This window comes from Macaca fascicularis, chromosome 12, assembly GCF_037993035.2.
Source record: "Macaca fascicularis isolate 582-1 chromosome 12, T2T-MFA8v1.1".
NCBI classification, from domain to species: domain Eukaryota; kingdom Metazoa; phylum Chordata; class Mammalia; order Primates; family Cercopithecidae; genus Macaca; species Macaca fascicularis.
Window position 1 is genome coordinate 85670326 of NC_088386.1, and position 19794 is coordinate 85690119.

General features: G+C 36.4%; 1 pseudogene; it reads left to right on the forward strand.

Moving 5' to 3' along the window:
- The first annotated feature begins 6349 nt into the window (after positions 1-6349).
- Positions 6350-9111, forward strand: LOC102140385 (serine/arginine-rich splicing factor 1 pseudogene; annotated as a pseudogene).
- The last annotated feature ends 10683 nt before the right edge of the window (positions 9112-19794 follow it).

Consider the following 19794-nt stretch of genomic DNA (forward strand, 5'->3'; position numbering starts at 1 on the left):
GAGGTTCTTCATGAAGGTTCCACCCCTGCAACAAACTTCTGCCTGGACATCCAGGCATTTCCATACATCCTTTGAAATTTACATGGAGGTTCCCAAACCTCAATTCTTGGCTTCTGCGCACCCACAGACCCAACACCACATGTAAGCCACCAAGGCTTGGGGCTTATACCCTCTGAAGCAACAGTCTGAGCTGTATGATGGCCCCTTTTAGTCATGGTTGGGATGCAGGGTGCCAAGTCCTGAGACTGCACAGAGCAGCAGCAAATCCCTGGGCTCGGCCCACGAAAACATTGTTTCCTCCTAGGCCTGTGGGCCTGTGATAGGAGGGGCTGCTGTGAAAGCCTCTGAGATTCCCTGGAGACATTTTCTCCATCATCTTGGCTATTAACATTCGGCTCCTCATTACTCATGCACATTTCTGCAGCTGGCTTGAATTGTTTTCCAGAAAATGGGTTTTTCTTTTCTACTTCATGGTCAGGCTGCAAATTTTTCAAACTTTTACACTCTGCTTCCCTTTTATATATAAGTTCCAATTTCAAACCATCTCTTTGCGAATGCGTAAGACTTAACACTTTTAAAACAACTAGATCACCTTTCTAATGCTTTGCTGCTTAGAAATTTATTCCACCAGATACCCTAAATCATCTCTCTTAATTTGAAAGTTCCACAGATCTCTAGGGCAAGGGCAAAATGCTGCCAGTCCCTTTGCAAAAGCATAGCAAGAGCGACCTTTGCTCCAGTTCCCAAGAAGTCCCTCATCTCCATCTGAGACCACCTTAGCCTTGACTTCATTGTCTACCTCATTATTAGCATTTTGGTTAAAACCATTCAACAAGTCTCTAGGAAATTCCAAACTTTCTCACATCTTTATGTTTTCTTTGGAGCCTTCCAAACTGTTCCAACCTCTGCCTGTTACCCAGTTCCAAAGTCACTTCCACATTTTCAACTGTCTCTATATCAGTACCCCACTCCTAGTACCAATTAACTGTATTAGTTCATTTTCACACTGTTATGAAGAAATACCTGAGACTGGGTAATTTATAAAGGAAAGAGGTTTAATTGACTCACAGTTCCACATAGCTGGGGAGGCCTCAGGAAACTTACAGTCATGGAAGAAGGGGAAGAGGTATATCTTACATGGCAGCAGGTGACAGAGAGCCAATGTGTGAAGGAGGAATGCTCAGACACTTATGAAACTATCAGATCTTCTGAGAACTTACTATTAAAAGAACAGCATGGGGGACACTGTCCCCATGATCCAATCACTTCCCACCAGGTACCTCCCTCAACATATGAGGAATATGGGGATTACAATTCAAGAGGAGATTTGGATGGGGACACAAAGCCTAATCATATCAGTTGTTCAGAATTATGCAGCTTAATTCCTACATATTTGTGAATTTTCCAGTTTGTATCCTGTTATCAATTTCTAGTTTCATACCATTGTGATCAGAAAAGATGATAGGATTTCAGTTTTCTTAAATTTGTTCACACTTGTTTTGTGGCCTAACATATGATCTATCCTGGAGAATGTCCCATGGGTGCTTAAGAATAATGTATATTTCATTGCAATTGAATAAAATGTTCTGTATATATGTCTGTTAGGTTTATGTGGTCTAAAGTGTAGTTCAAGTTCAATATTTTCGTATTAATTTCTGTATAGATGATCTGTTCATTGTTAAAAGTTGGAGTATTGAGGTCCTCTACTACTATTGTATTATTGACTATCTCCCCTTTCACGTATATTAATATGTGCTTTATGTATTTAGGTACTCTGATGTTGAGTACATATGTATTTACGATTGCTATATTCTCTTGATAAATTAACCCTTTTATCATTATGTAATGACCTGCTTTGTTTCTTTTTACAGTTTGACTTGAAGTCTATTTTGTCTGATATAAGTATGGCTACCATTCCTTTCTTTTCATTTCCATTTGCTTATAATGTTTTTTTTCCCCATGTCTTCACTTTCAGTCTGTGTCCTGAAAGGTGAGGAGAGCTTCTTAATAAGCATCATATAATTGGGTCTTATTTATTTATGCATTCAGCTACTGTCTTTTTGCTGGAGAATATAATCCATTTATATTCAAAATCATCATTGATAAGTAATGACATACTACTGCTATTTTGTAATTTGTCTTCTGGTTGTTTTATTTTGCTTTTTTCTGTGTTGCTTCCTTTGTGGTTTGATGGTTTTCTATAGTGGAATGCTTTTAATCTTTTCTATTTATTTTTTCTGTATCTGCTATAGAGTATTGCTTTGTGGTTATCATGAGGCTAACATAGACATTGTATACCTATACCAGGCTATTTCAAGCTGATAAATTAATTTTTATCTCACACCACAATTCTACATTTTTACTCCCCTTCACCATTTTATATTTTTTATGTCAAAATTTACATTATTTTGTAAACTGTCTTCTTTGACAATTTATTTTAGCTATAGCTGTTTTTATAGATTTGTCCTTTAACCATCATACTAGAGATGAAATTGCTTTACACACTATTACGGTCCTAGGGTATTCAGAATATGACTCTGTATTACTTATATCATGAGTTTTATGCTTTCTTATGTTTTATGTTATTACTTAGCAGCATTTTGATTCAGCTTAAAGAATTTTTTTTAGAAATTCCTGTAAGAGGCAGGCTTAGCGGTGATGTACTCCATTAGCTTTTGTTTGTCTGGGAAAGTTTTTATCTCTTCCTCATTTATAAAGGACAGCTTTTTTGGGTAAATATTCTTGGTAATTTTTTCCCTTCAGCACTTTGTATCATTCTGCTCTCTAATGGTCTTTCAGGGATCTGCTGAGAAATCTGCTGGTAGCTTTATTTGAACTACCTTGTATATGGTATGTTTCTTATCTCTTCCTGTTTTCACAATTTTTTCTTTTTCTTTGATTTTTGATAGTTTGATTATTATGTGTCATGGTGAACTCCTCTTTCAGTTGAATTTGATTGGAGATCTCTGGACTTCCCATACCTGAATATTTTTGTGCCTTTCCCCAGATATAGGAATTCTTCAGCCATTATTTCTTTAAATAGTTTTCTGGCTTCTATTCTCTCCTGTTTCTGGAAATCCTATTCTATCAACTTTTGATCTCTTGATGATGCCTTATAATGTAGGCTTTCTTCCTTCTTAATTTTTTCTTTTTGATCTTCTGCCTAGATGATTTACAATGTTCTATCTTTGAGTTCATTGATTCTTATGCTTTATGAGCCTACTGTTGAAGTTTTTTTGTTGCATTTTTTAGTTCAGTCATTGTATTAAGCTCAAAATTTCTATTTGTTTTTTTTTTAATTGCTTCTATTTCATTGTCAAATTTCTCATTGATTTCACATGTTTTCTATTTGTTTAATTTTCTATATGTATGGTTTTTGTTCACCTCACTTCTTTAAGAAGATTATTCTGAACTCTTTACCAGTCATTCCATAGATCTTCATTTCTGCAGGGTCTATTTTGGGGGCTTTATTATTTCCTTTTGGAAGTGTCATGATTCCCTTATTTTTGTGGTCTTTGTGTCCTTGTGTTGATGTCTGTACGTTTGAGGAGACACTCACCTCTTTCAGTTTTACAGATGTTATTAAGCAGAAATAGACCTTCACTGTTTCGTGTAGCCTGTGATTCTGGATGGGCCAGCTGATAAGAACCCTGGGCAGGCAGAGCTTGCTTTTGGGTTCTCTAGATGGCTGGGCCACCGTCTTTGCTCTGAGTTTAGGTGGGGCTGCTGGCTGGATTCTGCAGTCGGGCAGAGTTGCTGACTGGACACCACAATTGTCTCTGATTGGGATGAGTCATAGGGTGTATTTTCTGGCCAGGTGGTACTGCTGTTTGCATTCTGCAGTAAAATAGGGCTGCAGGCTAGTCCCTAAGGCTAGGTGGAATCACTGCTTAGGATAGATGGCAGCAGCCACTATGCTTAGTAGAAATACACAGTTGAGGTTTGCCTCCCAGCCTGGGTAGGGAATTGGAGTAGGCTTTGAGGTTGGACTGAACCACTGTTTGAACTCCCAGGTAGGGAAGGTCTAGCCCCTGAACTTTGCCAAAATGCACCATGCCAGATCTCTTTCCTCTTGGAAGGGCCTTGCGGTGGTCTCTGAGGCTGAGTCAAGTGCTCTTTACACTCCCATGGGGGCAGATCTATCTTCTGCCCTTTACCAAAATGGGCTGTGGAGGGTGTCTTTCTCTCTGGGTGGGGCCTTTGGGTGGGGTAAAAGACTGGGCATGAGGCTGGCAATCTAGGGATACAAGCCAAGTAGAACTTCCCACCATTTCTGGGAACAACCAGCTTAGCTTTGCCAGTGTGCTAGGTAATGGCTGGTACCTCTGATGTGGTGCCATTGCTGGCAGGTACACAGAGCTACAACGAAGATTTCTGTGCTGGTCTCTGTGAGCTCTTTTCCTCGCTTTGTTTCTACCTGACCCTAGGTGATCTAGTCATGCCATTACCCTCATTTTCCCCCATGAAGTAAGACTTGAGTGGGCTTCCCATGAAGCATCTCAGAATACTTTGGCAACTGGATATTTGCCTCCAGTTCTCTTTTTCTACTGTAGAAACTGTGGGCCTAGGATAATCCTCTCTGTTTGGTGCTGTGCCAAGTTGGGGAGGTGGGTGACACAGCCAAAGTGAAACTATTTCTCCTACCCTTCTGATGCCATTTTTCATTGGATTCTGTGATCTATGAAGGTGTCTCAGGCTTATTCCCAAGTTTTGAGGTTTTCACAAAGGTGTTCTTGTCTGTGGATAGTTGCTAGTTGAACTTTCTGTAGTGAGTAGTGAGGACTGGGACCTCCTATTCTGCTATCTTGCTTATGCCACTCCCTGAACACACATTTATTTTAGCTCCTGATTCTTTGGTTTTGCTTAGTAGTTTTGCTGAAGTAATTTTGGGTTTTGTAGATCTCACTCTATGTCTACTGATAGCATCCAAGTCAGCTACAAACTTAACTGATCTTTAGTACGCTCTCTTAAATGTCTGGTGCCTTGACTAGGACAAATAAATATTACATTTAGATAAAATTCTGAAATGAAAATGTAATGAAAACTTGAGACCAAAGATTAAAAGGAAAGATTTAGAAAAGAGCTTATTCATTTATTTTTAAAAATAAGTGATAATGTGTATAAAATCATTATACTAATAAGATTCTATGAATATGTTTAAATGAGTGAAGTTATAGCTTTATTTCTGAAGTCAAGATTTATAATATGCCTAAATTATATTTTTTGCAACTATTTCAACTTCTCATGAACAATTTCAGATATCAAGATCAGGGTCCAGGTTTATTTTTTGCAGATGATTGGCCATTTGAGTCAGTACTATGTATCAAATAAACCATCCTTTTCCTACTGAATTGAGATATCACATTTGTCACTTAAATACTCAGATTGAGTTTGAGGTTATCTATTCTCTTTAACCTGTTTTTAACTATTTTTAAGTGTACAATTTAGTAGCATTAAGTACATTTATATTTTTGTGGAACCATCACCACCATTTATCTCCAGAACTTTATCATCTTCCCAAACGGAAACTCTGTTCTCATTAAACACTAACTCCCTATTTCCTGTCCTTCCAGCCCCTGGCAGCCACTGTTCTACTTTCTATCTTTATGAATTTGACTTTCTATCTTTACAAATTCTGTCTTTATGAATTTGCATATAATTCATATGCATGATATAATTTTGTGACTGACTTATTTCACGTAGCATGATATTCATAAGGTTCATTCATGAACCTTACATTAGCATAATGTTATATTGGCATAACATTGTATTAGCATATATCAGAATTTCCTTCCTTTATAGGCTGAATAATATTCCATTTTATCCATTCATCCATCAGTGAACACTTGAGTTACTTTCACCTTTTGGCTATTGTGGATATCCAAATACCTATTTGAGTCCCTGCTTTCAATTCTTTTGGATATATACCCAATAACTGAAATGTTTTGCCTATTGCTATGCCAATATCATGCTTATTTCTAAGCATTTTATGATTTTTGTTTCCAATTGAAAGCAATCATTTTATTATTTATACTTCTAGATGCTTATTGCTATTACAAAAGGCTATTGATTTTATATATTTTGTTGCACTTAATCACCTTATTATAATGATTCCTATATTTACAGGATTTTGTTATATTATAATTTTATTATGGTTTCTTGGGTTTGCTTTCTTGTATTCCCTAGTATTTTGTTTAAACTTTATACCTGCACACACTTGGTGTTAGAGTTATGCTTACCTTATTAAATAATTAAGGGGATTTTCCACTGTGGCAGTCATGGAGGGTCACTGTTCTGGTCACCTCTTTAAAAAGAACTTACCTGGGAGACGTGGTCCCACTGCGGGCTCGCTCTGCGGTGCGCTAGGCTTGGTGGGAAGGCCTGTTCTCGAGTCCGCGCTTTTCGTCACCGCCATGTCGGGAGGTGGTGTGATTCGTGGGCCCGCAGGGAACAACGATTGCCGCATCTACGTGGGTAACTTACCTCCAGACATCCGAACCAAGGACATTGAGGACGTGTTCTACAAATACGGCGCTATCCGCGACATCGACCTCAAGAATCGCCGCGGGGGACCGCCCTTCGCCTTCGTTGAGTTCGAGGACCTGCGAGACGCGGAAGACGTGGTGTATGGTCGCGACGGCTATGATTACTATGGGTACCGTCTGCGGGTGGAGTTTCCTCCAAGCGGCCGTGGAACAGGCCGAGGCGGCAGCGGGGGTGGAGGTGGCGGAGCTCCCCGAGGTCGCTATGGCCCCCCATCCAGGCGGTCTGAAAATAGAGTGGTTGTCTCTGGACTGCCTCCAAGTGGAAGTTGGCAGGATTTAAAGGATCACATGCGTGAAGCAGGTGATGTATGTTATGCTGATGTTTACCGAGATGGCACTGGTGTCATGGAGTTTGTACGGAAAGAAGATATGACCTATGCAGTTCGAAAACTGGATAACACTAAGTTTAGATCTCATGAGGGAGAAACTGCCTACATCCGGGTTAAAGTTGATGGGCCCAGAAGTCCAAGTTATGGAAGATCTCGATCTCGAAGCCGTAGTCGTAGCAGAAGCCGTAGCAGAAGCAACAGCAGGAGTCGCAGTTACTCCCCAAGGAGAAGCAGAGGATCACCACGCTATTCTCCCCATCATAGCAGATCTCGCTCTCGTACATAAGATGATTGGTAACACTTTTTGTAGAACCCATGTTGTATACAGTTTTCCTTTATTCAGTACAATCTTTCCATTTTTTAATTCAAACTGTTTTGTTCAGAATGGGCTAAAGTGTTGAATTGCATTCTTGTAATATCCCCTTGCTCCTAACATCTACATTCCCCTCATGTCTTTGATAAATTGTATATTAAGTGATGTCATAGACAGGATTGTTTAAATTTAGTTAACTCCATACTCTTCAGACTGTGATATTGTGTAAATGTCTATTCTGCCCTGGTTTGTGTGAACTGGGATGTTGGGGGTGTTTGTGGTTACCTTACCTGGGGAAGTTCTTATGTTTATCTTGCTTTTCATGTGTCTTTCTGTAGACATATCTGAAGAGATGGATTAAGAATGCTTTGGATTAAGGATTGTGGAGCACATTTCAATCATTTTAGGATTGTCAATAGGAGGATTGAGGAGGATCAGATCAATAATGGAGGCAATGGTATGACTCCAAGTGCTGTTGTCACAGATGAAATTGGCAGTATTGACCTTATACTAAAAGGCAGGGGTTAAAAATGATTATATACATTTTCCTTAAAACACTTGCAAACATTTTATTCAGTTATCTTTAGCTACAATTGCTTTGCTCTTTAAACCTTGGCAATTGTGGCAAAATTATATTGCCCATTTTGTAGCAACTTATTTTGCTCCCTTTCCCCCATTTTTGTTTTAATAGGGACTAATGTGAGAAGAACTGGCTAATTTGTCCCAGTGCTTAGTTACAACTGTTAATGTGTGACCTGCTGTTGGTGTACATGTGGGTACAGGGTGTCTTTAAATCCAACAAGATAGAGTATAATATCAATACTGCTAAATCTGCATGTCCTCTGTGTGACTGATAGAGCATTGCTATTTTATTTTTTTAAGACAAAATATAGAGTTCCAATGTATTGGTGTAGATAATCTAGTTGGGAATACTTTTAAGTCTCACCTTCCCCTTTAAACTAATATTCATAATTGATTCATATGTTTAAAAGACTTTAATTTACAAATTAAATTGCAAATGGGAGCATTAGATATAGTTTTAGACTTAGGTGGGTAGCAATGCCAGTAAACTTAAATTACATAACTTCTTGCAACCACGAAACCTGTAATACGCTGTACAGTAACAAGTGTTGGCATTATCAGTTGAACTGTAATTACAAAATGCTTCTTCCAATTAGTCTCTATGATGATTAAGTTTCTAAAATTTATCTGAACACCATTCAGAAACTTGTTTTGGGAAATTTGATAGTTATTGATGTGCATCTGTTAAACTGATGACAGACAAAACTCATCATTCCCCAGAAACCTTTTCTGATTACAATATCTAACATTTTGCCTCCTCTTTTTTGGTTTTGCTGGTTATAAAGGTTTGGATTGGAGAGGGCTCACTGGATCCCAATTCTTGGAGCTGGATCATTGGATTCAAATCATAATGTGGATAGGATAGGGAGGATGAATTACCAGGATTCATGGAGCGGGATCAGATTACCAGGAACATAGGAGTGGATTCCTGCCCCAACCAAACCGCATTCGTGTGGATTTTTTTATTCAATTTAATTGGTTAGTCCAAAGATTTTTTTTTTCCTATTTTTGACAATTGGAGCCCTTAAGATGCACGATGGAATTGTGTTTTGCATTTTTTGGTAAAAGGAGCAAAGCGAGGACCTGGAGATAAACACTGGAGCAATCTCCTTGGAAGGATTCAGCACGAGTAGATGGTAAACATTTAAAGGGGAAAGGGAGGGTTTGTTTAAAATAGTAAATCAGTAAGTCACTTCTAAATTTAAAGAAAACAAAATTGGAGTTGAAGAATAAGTAGGTTTCCAATTGGCTATTGCCATTTTTCTTTGAAAAAATAAACATTTTTTAAAAAACTAAAGAAAAATATAAATAAAATAAAATAAAATAAAAAATAAAAAGAACTTACCATTTGATTGCAAGGAGTGCAGTTAGCTGATAGCCTCCAGCTGTAAGTGCCTCCAGAATCTAAGCTGTTGAGCTGAGCCCATGCTTTTCTTGGGAAGCCATAGCCAATGACTGAGCATGGTACAGACACAAGGTCCTGGCCATTTCTGCCCAATACCAGACTTTGCTTATGAGCAGCATTTGCTGTGGAGGTGCCATTGGTATAACTGAAACTGTGTCAAATCTGCATGATAATCTGAGGCTCTCTTTGCCCAATCCTGCTTCTTCCTCCTATTATTCTTTTTAGGTGTTGCCTTAGTCTGTTTCCTGTTTATAACAGAATACCTGAAGGTGGATAGTTTAAAGAGGAACAAAATAATTTGTTTCTTACATTATGGAGGCCAAGAAGTCCGAGGCTGAGGGGCTGTGTTGGGTACGAACCTGCTTACTGTTGGGGACTCTCTGTGGAGTCCCAAAGCAGCAAATGGCATCACATGGTTAGGGGCTGAGTGTGCTAACTCAGGTCTCTCTTCTCCTTCTTCTTATAAAGCCACCAGTCCTATTCTCATGACAAGCCATTGATCCATTAATCCATGCATGAATTAATCTATTCATCAAGGCAGAGTCCTCATGACCCAGTCACCTCTTAAAGGCACCCCTTCTCAATACTGCCACATTGGGGATTAAATTTCAACCTGAATTTTGGAGGGAACAAATATTCAAACCATAGCAGACTTCTTACACTCCTAACTGAGAGAACTATCTACAGTTCAAGATTATGACTGATATGCAAAACGTCACATATGGATTGGCAGTAAAACACATTTTAAAATGGAGTGTGTACAAAGGTACATTCCTAGTAATTATTATGAAAATCATGCACCCTACCCAAATATCCCAGGAGTAAATTAACCAATGAATTAATTTGTATCTTATTAACCAATTCAAATTACTCTTGCCCATTCTCTAAATATATGGAAGTAAGTTCTTCTTGCATTGAATAATTCACTTTCACATTTATTGATTTGTTTTAATACCTAGGATGCAGAACAGGTATTATGGATGAATAAATAGAATTCTTAAAAATTCAGATCCTGCTGCTGACTAGATAGGTGACCTTGGGCAAATTATTACGCCATTCTGAGGTTTATGCATAGGACAGGAAATATTTATCTGCAGGTTTGTTTTAAAAGTTAGATATTATTTAAACAAAGTGCCAGGAGAGTATCTAGCAAATAGTAAGTCTCAAATGTATTCTATAATTATTTTTTTAATTATAAATGAAGTTTCAAGGTCACATGCTAAGTGCAGAGCCACTCGTGTACTTGTTTCTTTACTCCTAATCTGGAGCTTTTTGTTTCATCCTTTGTAAGTAGAAGGATAGGTGAGATGATAGAGTGGTTGGTTGAAGGGACCTCAGAGAAGAGACCTTTAAGAAGGAAGAGGTGATATCTTAACTGAGAATGTTAGGCCAATGTCTCTGATTCCTTTTGGCTAAAGGCTCAGAAAGGAGAAATGCCCCCAAGCTGGTATTTAATTTATGTGTATATTTGAGCAGAAAAGCTTCTAAACTGATATTTCATATTATGTTTATGTTTATATATGATTTATATTTATATTATATGATAATTACACATTTGTTCAAATGTGATTACTACTTTTTTATGCTGTATTGTAAACTGCAAAATTATGTGTTTTTATAAACACATTAAACACAATAAATAATGTGTTTTTATAAGTTGATCCCATGTTTTGTTATCCAGTTTATCTCAAGTTGAAGAACATCTGAGGTCAGAAAGTAGTAGTGGATCCATAGGATAAGCATAGTACATCTTTCCCAGGGTGTTAATTTTACTTAAAATTAATGTAGTAACATGGCATAACTTTTACACTAAAATAAATAAAAGCATATTATGGTGTAAAACAAAATTCACATATTTTAAAATAAAATCTGAAGCTTTGACAAATTTTATGACTATAGAACCATCCTTGTGGTAATGTTTGCTCTAAGAGATATTTTGATGTAAAATCTTGAGAAATACTTGAGAGATTAATAATTTGGAGAAAAATATTCTCCAAATTATTTTTATTCCAGTGTTCTTTTTTTATTTTACAAAGTTGAATTTTTAAAATTTACATTCTTTCTTATAATCAAATACTCTCTTTAGTTTTAAGATTATCTTACCAGAAATTTAAGGAAAATAAAAACTGCTTTGACATCTTCTGGAGCATTAACAGACACTCAAAATATCATATTTGCTATCCTGTAGGTAATGTATATGTATATATTTTCTGATTTCTATTTAAGTAGTTTGAAGTAAAGCTATATTAGTTACATTGTAACATTTTCTAATTGAATTGCAATTACATCTTTTAGATGTTTTGCTGAGGACTGTTAAAACTTCATCAGACTAAGGGGAAAAATATCAATTTTTCCTTATGGTAATTTTTCTGTACCTATAAATGTATACCTCTTGCTGCCTTATGAAGTTCAATATATCCTCCAGGGGGCACTAGATGCAATAGTAAATGTATTTATGTTATGCAAATGCAAATAACCTGTGGAGAAATAATGAGATGGGAAGGCAGCATTCTGACGCCATGGTGCTCATGCTGGAGTCGTTGTCACTGGATAGCATCCTGGTAATTGTGTCCTCCTGGGGATGTGAGTCCAGATCAAGCAGTTTGGCTGGAATGCACTTGGAATCTTAAAAGCTCTTTTGATTGAGAAATCATCAAGACAAGATTTGCAGAACCAGTAGACACACACACACACACACATTTTTCAAGATTCCCGGTTCATTTCACCCTTATACAAGTGAATAGACAAGTAAAATCATATTTATGTATACCCTTTGCAGCTGTAGAATGGGTACAAATCCTATACAATGTTAAACTGTACTAAGGATATCTAGGCTGCATGTCCTAAGAGAAAGCATTTGTTCAAATTTATGTCATTGAAAACCAGCACACATATATCTTTTGTTGAGAACCTAGGACACAGTCTAGGCTAGAGACACCCTGAATGGGTACCTGAATTTACTCTGACTGATTCTAGGGTAAATTGTAAGCCTCCAAGGCAGCCTGAGGAGTCCTATATATTCTACAATATTTGATTCTAATCCAACATACACCTAATATTTCAGACCTTCATTGTTTCTAACCTAGTCTATTGATGTGCCATATCTATGTGTCTCTTACCTCCTTACAAAGGAAAATCTCTAAATATATTTATAATAACTTTAAATAGCTGTCTAATGCTAGTTGATCTGTACTGACTGCTTATTCAGCATCTCAAAATGGAATTCATTTTCTCAGAATGAAACCTGCTCCTTCTAAAGTATTTTCAATCTTAATTCTTGATATCACTGTCTATCTAGCTGTTCAAGGAGGAAGTATATTGTTTTTAAACACCTCTTTCCATTTCAGCTTTCATATCACATTGATCACTAAGATTTACCATTTTTTTCTCCCACATGTCCACTCAGGCTAACAACCTCATACTTAATGTCCCTGCTTCTAGTCTTGCCTCATTTTCATTAATGCTGTTGCTAATAGCAGGGTGTTCTTTCTGAAAGTAGTTGGACTATTTTTAAGTTTCAATTCTTTGAATTATACACTACTTATTCAGGATAAGTTTCAAAATTTTTTTAGCAGAGCATACAAGGTGTTTCAGGATCTGTCTCTGGTTGCCTTCAGATCCTCATCTCCTCTGCCCGTTCTCCATCCCCCCACATCATGTGTCCACAGTGAACTGAATATTTCCATGTAGTTTAAGAACATTCACATATAATAAATTAAATTTACTCGTCTTGGGGTAGATTTCTATAAATTTTTAACAAATACATATAGTAATTTAGCCACAACAGTAATTGAGATACAGAGAAGTTTCATCGTCCTAAAAAAAACACCTCATGCTATCCCTTTGTAATAAAGCTCCTTGTAGTCTAAGCTTTTGAGCTGAGCCCATACTCTTCTTGGGAAGCCACAGCCAATGACTGAGCATGGTGCAGACACAAAGTCCCGGCCATTTCTGCACAATACCAGACTTTGCTAATGGGCAGTATTTGCTGTGGAGATGCCATTGATATAACTGAAACTCTGTCAGATCTGCATAATAATCTGAGGCTCTCTTTGCCCAATCTTTATCTCCAAGCACTGGTGAATTCTGGTCTGTGTTTAGTCCCTATAGCTTTACCTTTGACAGAATGTCAAATAAATGGAGCTGTACAGTATATAGCCTTTTAAATCTCTTTCACTTAGCACAAAGGATTTAAGATTTATTCATATCATAGCTCTCAATCATTTATATTTACCCCAAGCAAAACAGTCACTCCCATTAACTTATCTTGTCTTCATGACTTTGAGCATTCTTTGTTTCTGAAATGCCTTGTTAAATTACTGAACATCTGCTCATTTAAAAAAACACAAACATCGTTAGCTCATTTGTCATTAAATGTGACTACTTCAGACCAACTTAGATATTATCTTGTCTATAGTACTACCTTACATTGCAGTGATTTGTGTAGTTGATTGTTTCTTCTACTCTAGGGATGGGTAAACTACAGCCTGTGGGCTATGTCCACAGGCCAAATCAGCTCACTCCACCAATCTGTCCCCCAGCTTTATGTGACAGAGATAGTATGTGGCCTACAAAACCTAAAATATTTGCCAAGTAGTTCTTTACAGAGAAAATTTGGCATCTCCTACTCCACTTGACTATGAAATCTTTGCATCCTCAGAATGTAACTATATCAGTTAGGGCTTGGTTAGGAAAACAGAAACCATGTTAGATATTTTAACACAGAAAGTTTTAATATAATGATATGGTTTTAAGAATGTTAGAAGGGTGGGAGAAGCATACAGGAAATGAATTAACCAGAGCCCTGGAACCAAAACTCCTATTGTCCTTATAAGGGCTAGAAATCAGAACTTCTGCTTTGCAGCTACCAGAAGTAAACAAAAAAGAATGGCTCCTATCTTCTTTCTTCCTTCTAATGTGATGTAAGTACCTCCAAATGACAGAATCTATCAGAAATCAGTTGGCAATGAAGTCTGAGAAATGTCATTTTCAAGTTGCTACTCCCAGTAGTTCTAGGGAGAATATAGAGGTGTGAGTATGTAGGAGCTGAGTGTCATTGGACTGTATTGGGCACACTGGCATACTATTGTACATAGTAGGTGCTTAGTAAATATTATTGAATTAAATGAATATTTGGAGCATTTAGTATACTAAAGAACTTCACAGAATATCTAGATTAATAAAACCATTTCTTGCACACTGGCATACTGTTGTACATAGTAGGTGCTTAGTTAAGGTTACTGAATTAAATACATATTGAGAGCATTTAGTATACTAACTAAATAAGGACTTTGCATAATACCTAGATTAATAAAATCATTTATTGCCTTCAGGTAGCTTACAATCTAGAGAAAGAGGCTGAAATGTAAACAAGTGACTATGTATTTGAGGAATAGTGTAATAACTGTTGAATCTCTATCACAGAGAATGAGCTAGAGGAGTACGGAAGAAAGAATAAATTCAGCATAGAGGATGAAAAGGGAAGGGCTTCTTGGAGGAAATCGCAGACACTCTAGGCATTGTGAAAGGGCTTTTGAAACTGAGAGAAGATTGGAGGAAAATTCACTCGAAAGGAAAAAGCAGGTACCATGTCACAAGATGTGGAAGCAAATGGCATTTTGGGGAGTTAGTACAGCATGGCTGTAACTTAATGAATTTTTTTAATATTAAAATACTTAAGTTTTAAAAAGTAGGATAAATTATATTACTCCATAAAAATAGTAATTTACCTAACAAATCCATACTTCAATTATAAACTCCAGTCTAATCCAGGTCCAAAATTCCATGATTAGAATTTGATAGCAGCTTTATTGCAAGTACTAAAATACAAATCCTTAAATTGGCCCTTGGAAAGATTATATACCTTAGCATTAACTTTATACCCAACACCATTTGTTAAAAGAGTAATATTTCTTGCCCAACCCTTGCCCTCACCTCACATGCTACATTATGTTCCAAATCCAAGCCTGGGACATGCATGCACAATGCTCTACTCTTAATAGAGTCAGTGGAAATCATGTGGTGGCTGTGTACTAGAGATCAAACTTGACTGGAGGTCTCAACTAGCTAATTTCTCTATCAAGTTTCACACGCTGTATATACCAATCACATTTTGCATAGATGGAGGAGTATGTGTAAATATGGGCTATTAGTAGGCTTTTGGTTTCCATTTAAGCAGGAGGAGTTATTAGAATGAAGATTTAAAGTGGCATTCTTATTTTAAAATTAAGTCATGTACATATAAGTCTGCTACAGTTAGCACCCAAAATTCAGTGTGACCTTTATGGCAGCTGGTGATACTCTAATATTTCTGAGTAGTACATAAAAGGTGAAAGGGCATATCTCCTTTCAATGTGCATATGTAAGTGCAATAAGTATTAATAGGAGTACATACTTGTGGATAATCCTGGAATGTATATCTAGATTTATAATTAGGAACAGTTATGTGAAATTGATATAAATGTCTGTCATCAGTGGTGTTTGATTATCAATTTCCCTTGTGCATTTTGCAAGGACTATAAGTATATGGTAGCTTGCTTCTTTCAGATTTTATAACAGGTAATGAAAGGGTGTTTAGAATTTCTTTACATTCTTTCATATATAATTATATTTGTTTGGAATCCATAAATTTAAATGTGAGAGTGCTTTTTTATTTGTTTTATTTTGCAAAGTCCAACAAGGCATTATAGAATTTTGAAATGTAATTTTGTATATGAAACTCAATTCTTAACCACTTTTTTAAAATAACCCCAGAATAAATCTCAAATAGTTATTTTATTATATTCTCCTGCTCTCTGCGCAGATTTCCCTGACTTCCTGGCTCTCTTATTTTTTCATTCTTTGCTTAGCTTTTTTATTATCCTTATTCCCTGCTTTATGCTTCAGTTATGAGATATATACAAAACTTCATAAGGAGAAGTAAACAAACATAAAAGGATGTTTGTATGGAGGATTTCATATGGTTTTACTTTTTCCTTTATTTTTTCTGTATTGTTTGGGGGTGATAAGCATTAGAAAAATGAAAAAATGATTATTTGAATCACGAAGAAAACTAGCATTAATGTTTTAGGATCTTTAAAAACTTGGTTAGTAGAATTCTTAATGTACAGGCTCTAAAGACTAGCCTAGTTTTCCCATGAATAGATTAGTTTTCAAATGAATTGGTTTGACTTGTTCAGAATGTTGTTCTTCTTAAGTGTTCATGAAAAAATTCACTGAATTTTAGTAAGATCTTTGCATTTTATATCTCAGACAAAATGATAACTACCTTTTTTTTTTTTTTTAACTGAATTGTCATTGTGAAGGCAGGAACCATACCTGTTTTTTCCTCAGTCATGTTCTCTATGCTTTTAGCTTCAGCAGATATTTGTTATTTAACATATAAGTGTACTTAGAAATTAGTTTAAGAAACATTCCAGCATAAAAATGGTAAAGTATGCAAAGTATTTTTATGTAAATATAAAGTAAAGCAATGCACAAAGAAACACAAATGGCCAGTAATCATGAAAGGTGTTATACCTCATTAAGAGTCAAATAATATAGATGGAAACAACCTATATATCTTTTTTTCCAAAGATTCAAAATACTTGGTTATCTTCAGGATTGGCAAAGGAATAGGGAAAAATGAGTACTTTCATTCTCTATTGATATAAGTGAAAATTACTTCAACTCATTCTGGAAAGCAGTTTGGAAATATGTATCAAATATAGAAGGTATGGAGCTTTTGTTCCAATAGTTCTATACCTAGGAATTTATTTTAAGGAGATATTCAAGTGTGGTGAGGTGTGGTAAGATGACATGTAGGGATTTTTTTCTTTTCTTTTCTTTTCTTTTCTTTTCTTTTCTTTTTTTTTTTTTTTTGAGACGGAGTCTCACTCTTGTTGCCCAGGCTGGAGTGCAATGGTGCGACCTCGGCTCACTGCAACCTCCACCTCCCAGGTTCAAGTGAGTCTCCTGCCTCAGCCTCCTGAGTAGCTGGGATTATAGGCATGTACCACCTTGCCTGGCTAATTTTGTGCTTTTAGTAGAGATGGGGTTTCCCCATGTTGGTCAGGCTGGTTTATGGCAGCATTGATTATATCATAGAATAATTCATGTTCTACATATTCATCAATAAGAAATCTATTAAATAAGCTGTGATTTCTTTATACAAAGAAATACCACACAGCCATTAAATGATGTAGATCTGTATTTACTGATCTATAAAAATGTTATGATACATTCTTGAGTAAAAAAACAGGTTACAATATAGCATGTGTAGAATGTGTATCAGAGGCTGGCAAGCTTTTAGTTGTAAAAGGTCAGGTAGTAAATATTTTAAGTTTTGTCGGTTGCATAGTCTGTCATATTACTCAACTCTCCTATTGTAGTGCAAAAGTAGCCAGGGACATATGTAAACAAGTGAGCATGGCTATGTTCCAATAAAACTTTATTTACAGAAACAGGCAGTTGCTTAAGTTTGCTGACCCCTAGTATATATGTAAACACACACATACACCCCCATACAGACTGAGTGAGAGAATATACATTTCTAGAATAATGTTTACCCAAATGTTAACAGTAGATGGCTCTGCATGGGGAATTCTAGGTGATTTTCATTACTTTATATTTTTCTGTATTATATGATTTTTATAGGCACTAGGAAATGTCATAAAAATTATTATTTCATGAAAAGACAGAGTCTGTTTACCCTTCAGAGAAGCAGGTTCATAGTGTAACATGCCAAAGGATTCTGAGATCTTGCATGTTACATATGTACATATCGAATAAAGTAATATTTAAATATAGTTCACCATTTTGTCTGTGGCAAAATCACCTCATGTCTGTGTTATTGCACTTGTTTCTTTAATAATTTACTTGCCCCTGGTTCTTATAGCTCTTCCCCATTCTGTTACATTCACAATTGCCAGATTTACCTAAGAATATTTTTTGAAATCTACAATTGTATTGTCTAGGTCTTCTAGAATCTATCAGAAGTAACCCAGTTTTGTAATAGAAAATAAATACACATATGCACACACTACTTTCTTGGTTATTCTGTTTCTGTTACTGCCAGCTTTCTGATTTATCCTCCTATCCCATTAGTATAGGTGCCACCAAGGTTCTGTCCTTGTTCTCTTCTTCCACTACATTGTTGCCCTTGGCGTGCCTGTGGCTTGCCACCTCATGGGAGGACTCATCTGGAAATTTATGGAAGTAGGTGATAGGTAGCAAATCATGTCTTGGAAATTTATTAAAACCTACACTCACAATAACCAGTTACCCATAACTATTTTCGGGTCCTCATGTAGGCTTTAGCTTTCTGTCAAATTTGTCTAGTAGATGTGACAAATTTGGATTTATTAACTCGGCTTTAACATCTGGATCACCACAATATGTAACTTTAGAAACCTAACTTTTCAATGTCAGCCATGAAAGAGTCATGTTTGTGACTTCTGGATATGTATTTGGAGACAGAGAAAAGTAAAAGCAGAGAAGCCAGCTGATCTTACCCATCATATAGGCAAAGTATGATAGTAGCCCTGACTAACTAGATTGCAGTGGAAGTAAAAAGACGTAGATGCGTTCTGGGATTTTAAGAAGACAAATTAGCAGGATTTGGTGATGGACTAGATTTAGAGAGATAAAGTGAGAGCCCATCAAAGATAATTCACGGTCTGCTGGCTTGTGCAAATGGGGTATAATGGTTACCCTTTCCCCCATGAAACAGAAGGCTATCGTCATCTGCTGAGAAACAGAAGTGAGGGTTCAGAAGCTGAGGACTTTGCCAGCCAGGGGACAGGAGGTTGGGTACTTTAGGCAGAAGGAAAAGCATTAACAAAGGCTTGAAAATGTGAAAATAATCAGTGTTTTCTGGAAATTTTTAATAGTGTAGTGGAATTAGAACACAGTAGTATGGGATGTGGAGTAGGGAAGGGCAGTATAGAGAAGTGAGTTTGGAAAAATAAGCTAAACCCTGATTGTGAAGGGTCTTGAATCCCATGCTAATTAGTTTACCTTATCTTTATAATTCAACTGTTCTCAGACAGCTGAGATTTATATACAGCTAACATTTTATATCCAATTTATGGACTAACAGAGTTGCCTTCTTTTATTTTGTAAAGCAGTAATAAAAACCGTTATCTTAAAATATCAGAGATCTCTTAAAAGACTTTATTTTTCACTTGACAATGGTGGCAAAATAAATCCTAGAGTCAATATAGAAATTATTGTAATTATCATAAGACTTTATTTTTTAATTAATGAAGAATTGCTGGAAATTAATAAACACTAGACGTCTATTTGAAAAGAGGAACTCAGAGGCTACTAACTTAACTTCAACACCTTAAAAAAACAGCCACAAATCACCAGTCAAGTGGAGAGCTTGAGCAATGAAGATAGTAGTAACAGCATTGCTGAGCCTTACCATATGATAACATGCTTAAAAGGGCTTGGCAAATGCTGAACTTCCACTGTCCTGGAAAGAATAACTATTTATGCTTAGTAGATTGGACAAATGCTGGGTCAGCTTTTTACAAAAAATTTCTGAAGATGTGCTAAGAGGGGAATGAAGTTCATGTGATAGTTTTAGAATTATAAAATTTGTCATTTTAAGTGCCCATTTCAAAATATTGATCTGCA